The sequence below is a fragment of the Cydia strobilella genome, chromosome 14 (assembly GCF_947568885.1).
Source record: "Cydia strobilella chromosome 14, ilCydStro3.1, whole genome shotgun sequence".
Classification (NCBI taxonomy): Eukaryota; Metazoa; Arthropoda; class Insecta; order Lepidoptera; family Tortricidae; genus Cydia; species Cydia strobilella.
The window spans coordinates 15268404-15281798 of NC_086054.1; the positions used below are offsets into that span (position 1 = coordinate 15268404).

A 13395-nucleotide genomic window follows, 5' to 3' on the forward strand; every position below is an offset into this window, starting at 1 on the left:
CATAACAACGGTATGTTACATTTTCCAACCAATTCGAATGTGCACGTTGCACGAGAAGACGAAATCGTCTCGCGTCTTCTCGCAAACAAGTGAGTATTTTAGTAGCTAACCAACTTTAAATCGATTTAGATCCTAAGGGGCACTTTATAATTTGAAAAAAGTGATTAAAACAGAGAATCTCCATTCGATCATAATTCACTCGACATATTTTTAAGGTTCCGTACCCAAAGGGTAAAAACGGGACCCTATTACTAAGACTCCGCTGTCCGTCTGTCCGTCTGTTCGTCTGTCCGTCTGTCTGTCTCACCAGGCTGTATCTCAGGAACCGTGATAGCTAGACAGTTGAAATTTTCACAGATGATGTATTTATGGTTGCCGCTATAACAACAAATACTAAAAAGTACGGGACCCTCGGTGCGCGAGTCCGACCCACACTTGGCCGGTTTTTATTTTTAACAGCATAGCGTCTGATAAACACATGACCCTCCTTTGCTTTGCGCTATCGGGTAAAGCGATTTGCATGCTATCTCTTCATATCAAGTACGAGTAATACGATTAACATCGCATCAGGAAGAAACATTGTAAAGTATTCGATTGATGCGTTACCGACCTACGGCCCGCAAAACTTCCTTAATATATCTCATGTTATTCTGGTCGCTTTGAAATTTCAGGTGAGGCGTAACTTTCATTTAAACCAGTACAAAGGGTTATTTAGGTGTCCTTGCCTCCCGCTTGAACCACATATGAGATAATCGCCTCGAACCTGGGAGAAAAAACAAATGGCCACTCGTACAAGTAGGTACAAGTACTTGTGTCTATTCGAGCGCTTGAGATACAAATAGACGGACGAACTAATGGTTCGCGGTAACGTTCGGCTCGCCAGTGCTCGGTGACAGACAGGAATATACGGTGTGCGCATGAGTTGACTTTCTCACGCATTTCCCAAGAAAGCTTGGTTATATCTTCGTTGACAGTCGTAATAGCTTTTGGATAACCTGCCTCATTACCACTTTATGGAGATTTGCAATATTGAAGGTATATAAGTAGTATAGTGGTTAAGCAAAATGTATAAATCATTGCTTTGTGTATTGCAAACACAGCGTACGCACGTACATACGATTTTGTTGTGTGCGGTTTTCCATGCACCAACTTTGTGTGTGCTTTGCACCGTCTTTTGGAACATTTATTTAAAAATAATTTAAATCTTATTCAGATACCTTAATACCATCCAACTGTTGTCCAACTGTAACTATGATCAACAAATTCAATGCATAATAAAAAAAAAGAAAAAAAAGAGTTTAAATACCAATGTTGCTTTAGTTTTATGTGGGTTTTTTCTCCCAGCTATGTAAATATTTGGCCTCAGAACTGAGTCATTCGATAAAATTACAAGTAATTAAAGATATTCGAGTAAGTTTTGGACAGTAGTTGGGAGATTTTGAAATATAGTTGCGTAGTTTTTCTGGTTGTAACTGATTCCTTAAAAAGGTTGATTCCGGCCAGGTGCGAGTCGGACTCGCCCACCCAGGGTTCCGTACAAATACTACAAATTTCACAATTTAATTCTTTTTTTACAAATTTACTGTTTTCAGATTTTTCCTTGTATTTGAGACGATATTACTTGCCAAATTTCATAGTTCTAGGTCAACCGGAAGTACCCTATCAATTTTGATTCCCTTGAGAGTGTCGAAATATACGTTTTTGCGGCATTTATCTTTTTTTACGTTAACTTAGAAGTTCGATTTTTTTACAGCTTCAAGGGACCGTAGATCTGAGTATATGGTTTAAATTCCATGCGTTCCCGAGATAAAGGATCTTGACAGACAGATGGACGGACAGACGAACAGACGGACGGACAACAAAGTGATCCTATAAGGGTTCCGTTTTTTTCCTTTTGAGGTAGGGAACCCTAAAAATTAACACTACTTCTAATTCTGGATTAGTTATAGTAACAGTTGCCATCAGATATATCGGAGCGGCCAAAGTGCTCACAAAATATGGGGCATTTTCTATGAAAAGGGACCTTTACGCCGCACAGCGTGGCGCGGCATTGTATCTCCAAATTGTATAATGACATACCTTATGATATAAGGAAATGTAAGTCATTTAGGATGTTTAAGTCTAGAATAAAAATGTTTCTGTTAAACAAAATTACATTGTACTGTACTACCGTACTGTGTACTACCATAAACACTAAGATGTACCTATGTAAGCTATGTACTTAGTATGTAATTAGCTAAGACTACCCATCTGTATTAAGGGAGTCCCCTCTGCCAACAAACTGTCTTGCAGTTTGGCAGAATAAGAAAATGTAAAATAGGGTTTATTTCGCCAGAATAAATTATTTATTTATTTTTTATTTATTTTATTTTATTTTATTTTTTATATTTATTTATTTATTTTATTTTATTTTAATTTCGGAGCATCGTTAATAATGGCGTAAGCGCCATCGACAATAAGGTCCCTTTTTATAGAAAATACCACATATAAACACTTCCTTACGCGTCTAAATTATTTACCCACTGACCTCTAACATTAATAAATTCATGTTGAAAACTGAGAAACGTATTACGAGTGCGAAGTGCTAAATCGGAATCCGTCAAGCTTGCACAATGTTTGCATACATTTGCTCGTTGCAACAAGCTAGTACAAATAGATCTTATGTCGCGTGGGTATTCGGTAGCAAAAATGTTGATTATATGTGGTATTTTCTATAAAAAGGGACCTTATTGTCGATGGCGCTAACGTAATTATAAACGATGCTCCGAAATAAATACAATGCCGCGCGACGCTGTGCGGCGTAAGCGCCATCGACAATAAGGTCCCTTTTCATAGAAAATGCCCCATATTTGCATGGTAGCAAACGATGAAAACGCATGTATAGTTTGTCAAAGGACTGTCTCATTTCAAACATAGACAAAGAGAATCATACTATCTTTGTCTTAAGAGGCCCACTGACTATCAGTCCGCCGGACGATATCGGCCTGTCAGTTGTTCGGAACTGTCAAATTATTGTTCTAACTGGCAGGCCCATATCGTGGGCTGATAGTCAGTGGGCCCCTTTAGACTAGTACTAGCACCCAAAAGAAAAGGATGAGTATAGTTTTTTTTTTGTTCTTATTTACTAATAATTTGGGTTGACCAACAAAATTCATTGTCATTTGCTTTAAATTTTAAGTAAAAATAAACATTGCGCGAAACAAGGACACTATGATAGAGAAAAATAGTCTTATTGCGTTTCCTATAAGAAGAAAGAGAAAATAGTGTCATGCTTTGTCCTTATCACCGACCGGGTGGCATCGTAGGTAGGAGGCGATGGCTAAATACCGAAATTTATAAGAGTGAAGGAGAAAAAATGCTATGCTGTCCAAATTTTATACGAATATTCTTTCTCTCGCTCGGTGGCGCGTCTATAATTATTTGTATATACTATGTCTATGGCGCGAAACCATCGCATTTACACGAAAATATACGTGCTCTTTTCCCACATCCTATACCAGCCAGTATGTTTAGCATATCTAGTCAAAAGTCGCGCGATTTGACATATAGTCACTACTTTGAAAAAATCTCGTATCTCACTGCTACTCAAAATTGAAAGGCAGTACCTGCCTACACAAAGACCCCACATTTTTCTTTTGATTGACAGAACAAGATACGAGTTTTATTTAAAGTTGTGCCGATATATATCTAACATAAAACGTCGCGCCATTCGTGTAAAGATATGCTAATTTATTCCGTAGACTAAAATGACGTTTCATGTGTAAGACATGACATTTCTTAGTACCACATGAAATGTCATTTTAGTCTACGGAATAAAAAAACAGAATAGGCCTTCAATACAGTATTCAAACCGGTCAATTCGAACAACGTGATTTACTAGATACGAGAACAATACGAGATCTAATAGATACGTTATAGTTTAGTTCTCAACTAGTTATCTTTTGCAGTTCGATTCGAGAAACCAATTGTCATTTCACGGTACAATTATTGTGACGTTTTGGGATATCCATTAGATATCCATTGGATGTCTAAGTAATATCTTGAGCAAATCTTAAAGAGATCGTTTAAGAGGACATTCTGAATCGCGGACATGTCAAATTTGACATGACATTCTTAAATATCTCGTTATAGTTTCTGTTTCATATCTAGTGAATATCTAGTTTATATCTAGATCATTGTTCGAATTGGCCCGATAGCCTAGCGATATCTTTCGTAAGATATCGTTCATAAGAAGCATTATACAAGGTGTTCACGAGGAAACCGAAAGATTTTAACCACGCTTTACTGAGGCCAAAAGAAGGAAAAAATTTAATAAGTTTAGGTAAAATTAGCAAAAAAAAAATTTTTTTTTGTTTTTTTTTCGATTTTTCAGATGTATTTGTACATAAAAAGTAAATATTATTGGTAAACTTGTCACTTAAAATGGACTTTTACCTTTTTTTTCGTAAAACGTAGTTTTTACAAAGTGGTACTTGTCACTTTTTGACATCTATCAATAAGGTTACTTAGACTACGTCCCACAGTGGCAACATCGACATCAAATATGCGTTTTGCACTATGTAACAATAAAAACTTGTTTTTGTTTTGGTATTAACTCTGAAACTAGGCAAATTACAGAAAAGTTTATAGGACATTAAAAACTGTAATAGATGTCATATATTAAAGAAAAAGTGACGAAGCCCTCCAGTGGTGAAGGCCGGATTCGAACCGGCGTCTTTAGCTATCGCGGCTAACGTCATGAACCCCTAGGCCACCCCGCCACGGCGGTGCCCGTCCGAATTTCTCGACTATATGCCATCTTAGTAAGACTAGGCGTCTTTGACCAGCTCTAAGGGCAAGCAGTGCACGCTTGCACCTCCTACACCCTTAGAGCCCTTAGAGCTGGTCAAAGACGCCTAGTCTTACTAAGATGGCATATAGTCGAGAAATTCGGACGGGCACCGCCGTGGCGGGGTGGCCTAGGGGTTCATGGCGTTAGCCGCGATAGCTAAAGACGCCGGTTCGAATCCGGCCTTCACCACTGGAGGGCTTCGTCACTTTTTCTTTAATATATGACATCTATTACAGTTTTTAATTTATATATAGTAGTGTGACTACTTAAAAAACACAAATCAAAAATATTTAATAAAATAATTTGATTTGTTCCCAAACTTGTTAATAGATGGCAGCACCAGTCTCTCTCGCTACAACGTAAATCCGTAAGGAGTTCGTGTAGGAGGTGCAAGCGTGCACTGCTTGCCCTTAGAGCTGGTCAAAGACGCCTAGTCTTACTAAGATGGCATATAGTCGAGAAATTCGGACGGGCACCGCCGTGGCGGGGTGGCCTAGGGGTTCATGGCGTTAGCCGCGATAGCTAAAGACGCCGGTTCGAATCCGGCCTTCACCACTGGAGGGCTTCGTCACTTTTTCTTTAATATATGACATCTATTACAGTTTTTAATTTATATATAGTAGTGTGACTACTTAAAAAACACAAATCAAAAATATTTAATAAAATAATTTGATTTGTTCCCAAACTTGTTTATAGGACATTTTAGTCTTTAAATATGACAGGAATACGCTGTTAAAATTATTCGGTATCCTCATGTTACACCGTGTATATTATGATGATATAATGACGGTTTTTATATTTAAACCTACTTTTATTATATAAACCTAAATTATTATAAATCATGACCTCACCAAGCTTCAGTTTATTTTTAAAGTGGCATTTATCCGATTTGCAGATTAGGTATTAGTCGATATTTTAACAACCGATTATCATAATTTTGTAAAATAAAAATTAGCTAATAAAATCAATTTTGTAGAAGTATAAACAGTGTTATATTTGAATTAGGAAGTGCTGACATAATTATTGCGTTCTGTCACCTTGTATTTCGATGATCCTTCACTTAGTTAGTGTAAATATACAAATAAAAACTTCAACAACAGAAAAGTGTCCATATATGTCTGAATTAGAATTAACTGCAGTGTTGGCCGCAACGTTAATGCAATTAACCATTAACCAGTACAAATTGAACCGTAAACTGTAACCGTCCGTTACGGTTTACGGTGACCTAAGATATAATATCACAAAACTGCAAACATCTGTATGCAACATTTGCTTTATCTGAAAAACAAATGTTAAATTTGAATGAGGAAGTGCTGACATAATTATTGCGTTCTGACACCTTGTATTTCGATGATCCTTCACTTAGTTAGTGTAAATATACAAATAAAAACTTCAACAACAGAAAAGTGTCCATATATGTGAATTAGAATTAACTGCAGTGTTGGCCGCAACGTTAATGCAATTAACCATTAACCAGTACAAATTGAACCGTAAACTGTAACCGTCCGTTACGGTTTACGGTGACCTAAGATTATCACAAAACTGCAAAAATCTGAATGCAACGTTTGCTTTATCTGAAGAACAAATAAATCAATCAATTTAGTCTTTTAATTTGGCATTAAATTTGGCACAGGTGAGTTAATTAGCATAAATTTGTTTATTTTCACTAAACATGACACTAAGTGCCTCTGTCGTATATTAACTTTGTCACTTGACCTTTTCTTCGCGACCAAAGCATCCGCTGACCTTGGTTTCTTTTAAAATCAATTAGGTATAGGTGTTATATTTAAGTTTCAAATGAATAGTATCCACGTGACTTGGGTTGCGAATATAATAAGTATTATTTGATATTATCCAATTTATATTAAATGTTTTATGAGAAAAACAACTCTAACAGATGGATAGAGCGACGTTTTTTTTTCAAATCTTTGACGGATCATTGTGGCTAGCCCCGGAAACAAACAGATGTGATCTTCAGATAAATGTTTCTTGACTATATGATAAGGGGTTAGATACTAGTCGAAACACGAATGCTTAAAATTTTCTCGATAGAAAATAAATCCAAACTTACGTCTTCATTTTTAGTTTTTAGCTCTGTGCAACTAGAAAACACATCTTTATCCAGCATAATCCACCTTTTATCGTCTATCGTGTCTTTGTATGAAATTTGTATTTTGTTATTACTTGTATTTTTATATGTTTGTATTTTCATCTGCTTTGTAGTTGGCAGTGCCTTAATTGTAATATATAATGCTGTGTAACTAATTTTTATAATAAATCAATAAAATTAATAAATAAATAACTCTGGATCTTGTAAAAAATCGGCATCCGGAACAACAGATGATAAAAGCTTGACCATTTTATAGGAACGCTGATTGTTTTTAAAATACCGCATATAAGTCCACTGTTATTCCACTCATTTCCTTTCCGATCCTAATAAAATATTACACTCACTTTCTGAAGTTTAGACGAATGAAGAGCCTATTTTTGCCTAAACTTAAGACCCGTTTCGCGATTGTAAAATGTTCATTACGAGCTTCACGCTTTCGTTCTGTTACACCGACAATTGCACTCATTCATTTAATTTTGCACAACGAACTGCAATTTCGTCGTTGCCGCCATTACCATTGTACCTATCTTTTAGCATGTTTTCACTAGAATGTTCTCTTTGATTTTATTACTTACCTTCTGCAAACTGTTTTAAAGTGACCAATAAATAAATATTTAGTCACAATTGGATAATTTTACTATAGGCATAATTGATATATAAATTAACCTAGTGTCACGCAAAAAAGGCACAGTGGTTGTCGATTTGCGGAAATGTCCAGTATTACTAACTAACCTAGTGTTTTACATAAAGTAAGCACAACAAGGCTTGTGCTGTGGTAACTAGACGACGATAAAATAAATAAAGCAAAAGAAAACACTCAAAAATTAAAAATAACGAAAATGTTTTAAGATGCACTTAGTGAATTAATTAATTTATGTTGGTGTTAAAAATTGTGACAAAGAGTACTCGTAACATCCGCACATCAAAATTTCAGAAGTAACAGGCATTCAATAGAAAATTTTACACACTACACAACTACTAAGTACAGTCAAGTGTAAAAATATAGGTGCACTCATCATACTCAAAAATATGTCCCATAGCTCTTATGTCAGCGAATTAAAAACTATGAGACATATTTTTGATAAGTTGCATGCACCCATATTTTTACACTTGCCTGTACATAAATTAAATACATACACCTCTAGTGTGTATTTTATAGTTTTAAATAGGGAATAAAACCCTTAGCAACAGAAATATCCATTCGAAACGAAAACTGCCAAAATTAGCATTTAATTTAAATAAATCGCGATACAATTTCAAGAATTCTCCATCTCCCAACGAAAAAAAAAACTGCTTACAAATTATTATTCAACTTTTGACATTAAATAATCAGAATAGTGGGTGGGTCAGTCCTTGACACGGCGAACTAACGTAATAAAATGTCTATTATATGGCTATTTTACGATTTTATTTTATGCCTATGAAATTTTATAACCGGAATCGATCAGAGTTTTGGCACATCTACAAACATTATGTAAGTATTGTGTTATTTTAATAGTATTAGTGTCAAGGATTATACTCATTTGACACTTACTTATTTTAGAAAATATTATTAAAAAAAAAACATTCAGTGTAAAAATGTAGTGGAAGTTTGTAGCATATAGTTGTTTGCTTATAACGGCCCGATTCGAATTTTAAGATACGTCAAATATTACGTCGAGATACGATATGAATTAGATATGTCAGTGTCAAAAGTGACGTTTCTTCAAACAAAAACGTAGTTCTAATACGCCTGATAAAAAATAATTATTATATCAAAGAAACCTTCAACATGGGAAGGCTTTTCTCAATATAATATCTTTACATACTTTGACTGCAGCAGCAGACTGCACACGCATTATAATAAGATGAAATCATTTATTCATCTGTTAAGGAAGGTCGATGACGTATAATTATAGGAATTTAATGGTGCTTATCTTGAAGCAATATATATTTATAATTTATTAAGCAAACATTCATGCATGTTATTATAATGATTGTAATATATTTTAGATCATCATTCGCTTGCCCTTGTCCCATCACTTGGGGTCGGCGCAGCATGTCTTTTTCTTCCATACCTTTCTGTCACCCGTCATCTCATCATTCACTTGCGTTAGTTTCATGTCATCTTTCACACAGTCCATCCACCTTTTCCTCGGTTTTCCTCTCCTCGTACCTCCCTCCACATTCATTCTTAATACCTTTCTCGTCACATGACTTTCATCCCTCCGCATCACATGCCCGTACCATGCTAGGCGATTTGCCCTATAATCTAGAATCTCACAATAAAACCTCACAATAAAACCACTGCAGCTACATTTTAAATGCATATATATGTTTAAGTTAAATAATAACGTAAAGATTACCAGTCCGCCGGACGATATCGGCCTGTCAGTTGTTCGGAACTGTCAAATCTTTGTTCTAACTGACAGGCTGATATCGTCCGGCGGACTGATAATCAGTGGGCCCCTTAACGCAAAATGTTTATATACAAACCCTATAAGAACCTATGTATGTGTAAGAAGTAAGCAAGCTGCTGTTTTTTTGTGACACATACTTTAATTTGTCTGAACTTCTTCTCATTAGCATGTCTATCTACTTCTCGAGACCTTTCTAATGAGCCTAATATCGATATATTTGTGTTTTGCCATTGAGGACTTCCTTAGATTGCGTTCCAAATGCATCCTCCATGATACCATATTATTGCATTGACATTGAAGTACTCCAAGTTTGAACTGAATCAGATAGTAGGAAGATGGTTCAAATTTAAGTTGCAAGTTTTGAAGCAGATATTTATACATTATACAAATACTAGCGACCCGCCCCGGCTTCGCACGGGTGCAATACTGATATATTATACATATATAAACCTTCCTCTTGAACCACTCCTATCTATTAAGAAAACTGCATCAAAATCCGTTACGTAGTTTTAAAGATCTAAGCATACAAAGGGACAGACATCTATCCAGACAGCAGGAAGCGACTTTGTTTTATACTATGTAGTGATACGCATGAAGCTATGTAAGTTTGTAACAATGGTAGTTCTAAAGTCAAGCCCGTAGGCTTTGCCGTCCGTTACCATCACGCAAACCCTTGGTTTTTTTTCTTCATGTTTTAAGAAAACTTATATTTTACGTCAATACTTCAATGAGGAAGCATCTTTATCGCAATTCCTTCCTCGGTGAGTCAGATCGAAAGCGATCAAGAAGACAGTGAGATGAGCCCATCTGATCGAGATACAAATCGGTCGATCACGAGGTGAAAGTGCACTTTCTGATTAAATGCACTTTTTGTGACCTAAGTCCTTTCATTTGATGCTTCGCTATCTTGAATAGATTTCTGGACAGTCGCCGTTAGACATAACTTGCTCTCTAACGCTTTGAAAATAGAGGCATCCTTTGTATGGTGTTCATAGAGAAAAGAAAAAAAAAAGACTTTTGAAAAGACTCCTCAGATAAATTCAGACTATTTCAGACCTTGACTGTTCCGATATGCTTGACTACTCGTACGTGAGTATAAGGAAATGTGCGTCAAACATTGTTTTTTTTTTTACAAGATATAAAAGGGGTCTATCAAAGGGTCTGTGTACTCAGGGGTCAGGGGGTGTGTATAGACAACAAAGTGGAATAAAGAAATTAATTTATTAATATGTATTTTTTAAACTCTTTAATTACAGTATAAATAAAATTTACTTAAAAGTAAGTAATTTACTAAAAATATAACTTAGTTTGTCTAAAATAAGTCAAAAAATGGCCCCTGCGGCATAAGCTCTGGAGATAACCAAAAGGTCAAAGTGATTGGATGTCCGATGGATTCTTTCCATAGATTGACTATTATAAAAACCAAACCTAACCAGTAAAGTTTATATTGGAAAGTGACGTAACTCCAAATCCGGATTTTATTGTATGTAAAACTAAATAGGTAACATTAATAATATGGATTAACCAATTATGGTTCTTCCATACCGGTTATTTTACAAAGAACTGAATAGAGTGGATTATTTTATTTTATTTTATTTTCTTTATTGGGGAAAAAAACAGATACAGACCAATAAGATTTACAGACAAAGTTAAAACAGTACATATAGCCTACATCCTAAGACAATTCCCACTAGGAGGTTCGACAGTAGTTTTAGGATAGCATTGTGATCGGAACTAAATACACAGACATACACTATATACTTAAACTTAACAATAACGACATTTAACACTTCTAAAGTACATAAGCACAAGCATAGGTTTATCATAAAAATAAATTATGGCTAATGAACACTACAAGATATACAAAAGAAACAAAATTACACAATATAAATAGGCTTAAAATTAAAGTTGTAATATCGAGCTGACTTTGCGCTTAAATTCAACTCGAGTATTATTAAATATGTCAACCGAGACTAGGCGTTTATTGTAGTTATTACATATCCTACGCAGCGGAGCTCGCACCCCAGCGTTAGTGGCAGCTATCGGGACCGCGAATAAGGACAGATTTCGTGTCCTGTAATTAGGAGCTCGGAAACTAATAGCCTCAAGTAGCTCCGGACAGTTGTACTGACCTGTACATATGTTGTATAATATGGTGGCGTCTTTGGCGTGGCGTCTGCTCGCCAGGGTCTTCAACTTGTATGTGTCGAGTAGTTTGTCATATGACATTGTTGTACGTTCGAGTCTGTAGTGGAGGGCTCTAAGGAAACGCTTGATAAGTATTCTATTATTATGTCGTTTTCCGACTGACCTTTTTTAACGTTAATGAGATGTAGGTAGATTTAGATTTTGGTAGTAAAGATAAAGATTTTGATAGTGATTTTAAAGCCAATTTAATTTTACGGTCTTCGTTAGATACCTACGCGACAATAACTTTTCTAAGGCAAAAATATAATTAGTAAAGTAAATATTTAAAAAAATATGTAAATAAATGTTTGATTACAATACCTACTAGCGACCTGCCCCAGTTTCGCACAGGTTACACAAAACCTAATAACAAATTATACACAAACCTTCCTCAAGTATCGCTATATTGATAAGTGAAGATTGCATGAAAATCCGTTCGGGAGTTTATGAGTTTATCGCGAACATGGAGAACATGGAGACAGCCGTACGAGACAGACGTGCCGTTCAGCTGCGATCGTGGCCCACAAATGGACTCGCCGGAAGATCAGCGCCGACACTTGGGTCGGCATTATACTGAGGCGAGCCCATTTCGTGGTAAACACTGCAAATATGTTTTTTTAATTTTCCTTGTAATGCTAGTATGTAAGTTTATCACGAAATAAATGATTTATGATTATGACATAATACAGCCTTGAGTTACCATGATTACCAGTACAATTTGACACTGGGTTAGTAGGATAGTGTAAGTGGCCCTAAGGATATTAGGTTTTTTTTGGCAATTGTAAGCCAATTATTGTTCTTATAATCACCAGCTGTTTCCATTTTCATATAGAATTAAAAAATGTCTCAGTTTATTCTCTCGTTCCGTTGCAATCTTTCATGTTACACTTCATTATGACAAGTTGCGGAATATACGGTAGGTATAAAAATGTATGAAAATCAAGGAAATCTTATTTCCTAACTAGAAATCTATACTCCATGATTTTTTAGAAGACTCATTAACATTGTAATTTTTCACAACATCGAAAACCATCAACAATGTTTCGCTTGCCAACATATTAAATCCTCATCATTAAGATCATTATCACGACGATGACAATATTCGTCACGTTTATCTCTAATCGTGGGTTGTATTTCAAATGTCAATATGGAAAGCTTACCAATTATGGCGGTAGCTGTTCAAATGTACGGTCGAGTTAAACATCTTACAAGCTAACGTCCCAAAAATATGTTTACAGGCCTTTAAGACACTGCCAATAAGACCGTGTAAATGTATTATTGGAACGTTGGTTTGTATAGATGTTTGTGAACTCGACAGTACATATTGTTCCATTGATCATGGATCCATTGTGTCGATACTTATGTAACCTGCTTGTGATATAACAAGTGATCTATTGCTGTGTAATCGAGTTTTTATTGCGATGCTATCTGATTTGATTGTTCTGTATTTGATTTGATTGGGTATGTAAATATTGGATTGCGATTTGCGAATGAGTATGATTGCAATTTTTATGAGTGGTACAAGTATTGGAACCAGCTACCTTCCTAAGAGAACACATGAATGAACTTATTTCAAGTAACTATATGTAGACTCATATAAATTGTAGGGTGGCAAAGCGGGAAACTGCCACGGGCTTTGACCCGAGAGAGGCCCTTCAACGCTCACACAGTGAGCACATAATGTAGGTTGGTAAATGATTAGAAACCACAAAATAATATAAAATCACATAATGGTCCAAAAACGATTCTGTGGTCTACCCTTTTTCACTAACCGTAAACGGGTATCTTTTATTTAACCATGTACTCATAACCTTCATAATTAATTTACTTTATTGGTACGGTAATAGACACGTACCGTTTACTAATTA

At 35.6% G+C, this 13395-nt stretch overlaps 1 protein-coding gene and 1 long non-coding RNA gene across 2 annotated transcripts in view; both read left to right on the top strand.

Moving 5' to 3' along the window:
• LOC134747246 (mucin-2-like) overlaps positions 1 to 13395 on the top strand; it is a 105124-nt gene that overhangs the window by 27404 nt on the left and 64325 nt on the right. The gene's annotated exons all lie outside the window — the stretch shown is intronic.
• The window catches only part of LOC134747303 (uncharacterized), a 131175-nt gene that overhangs the window by 7849 nt on the left and 109931 nt on the right, over positions 1 to 13395 (top strand). The gene's annotated exons all lie outside the window — the stretch shown is intronic.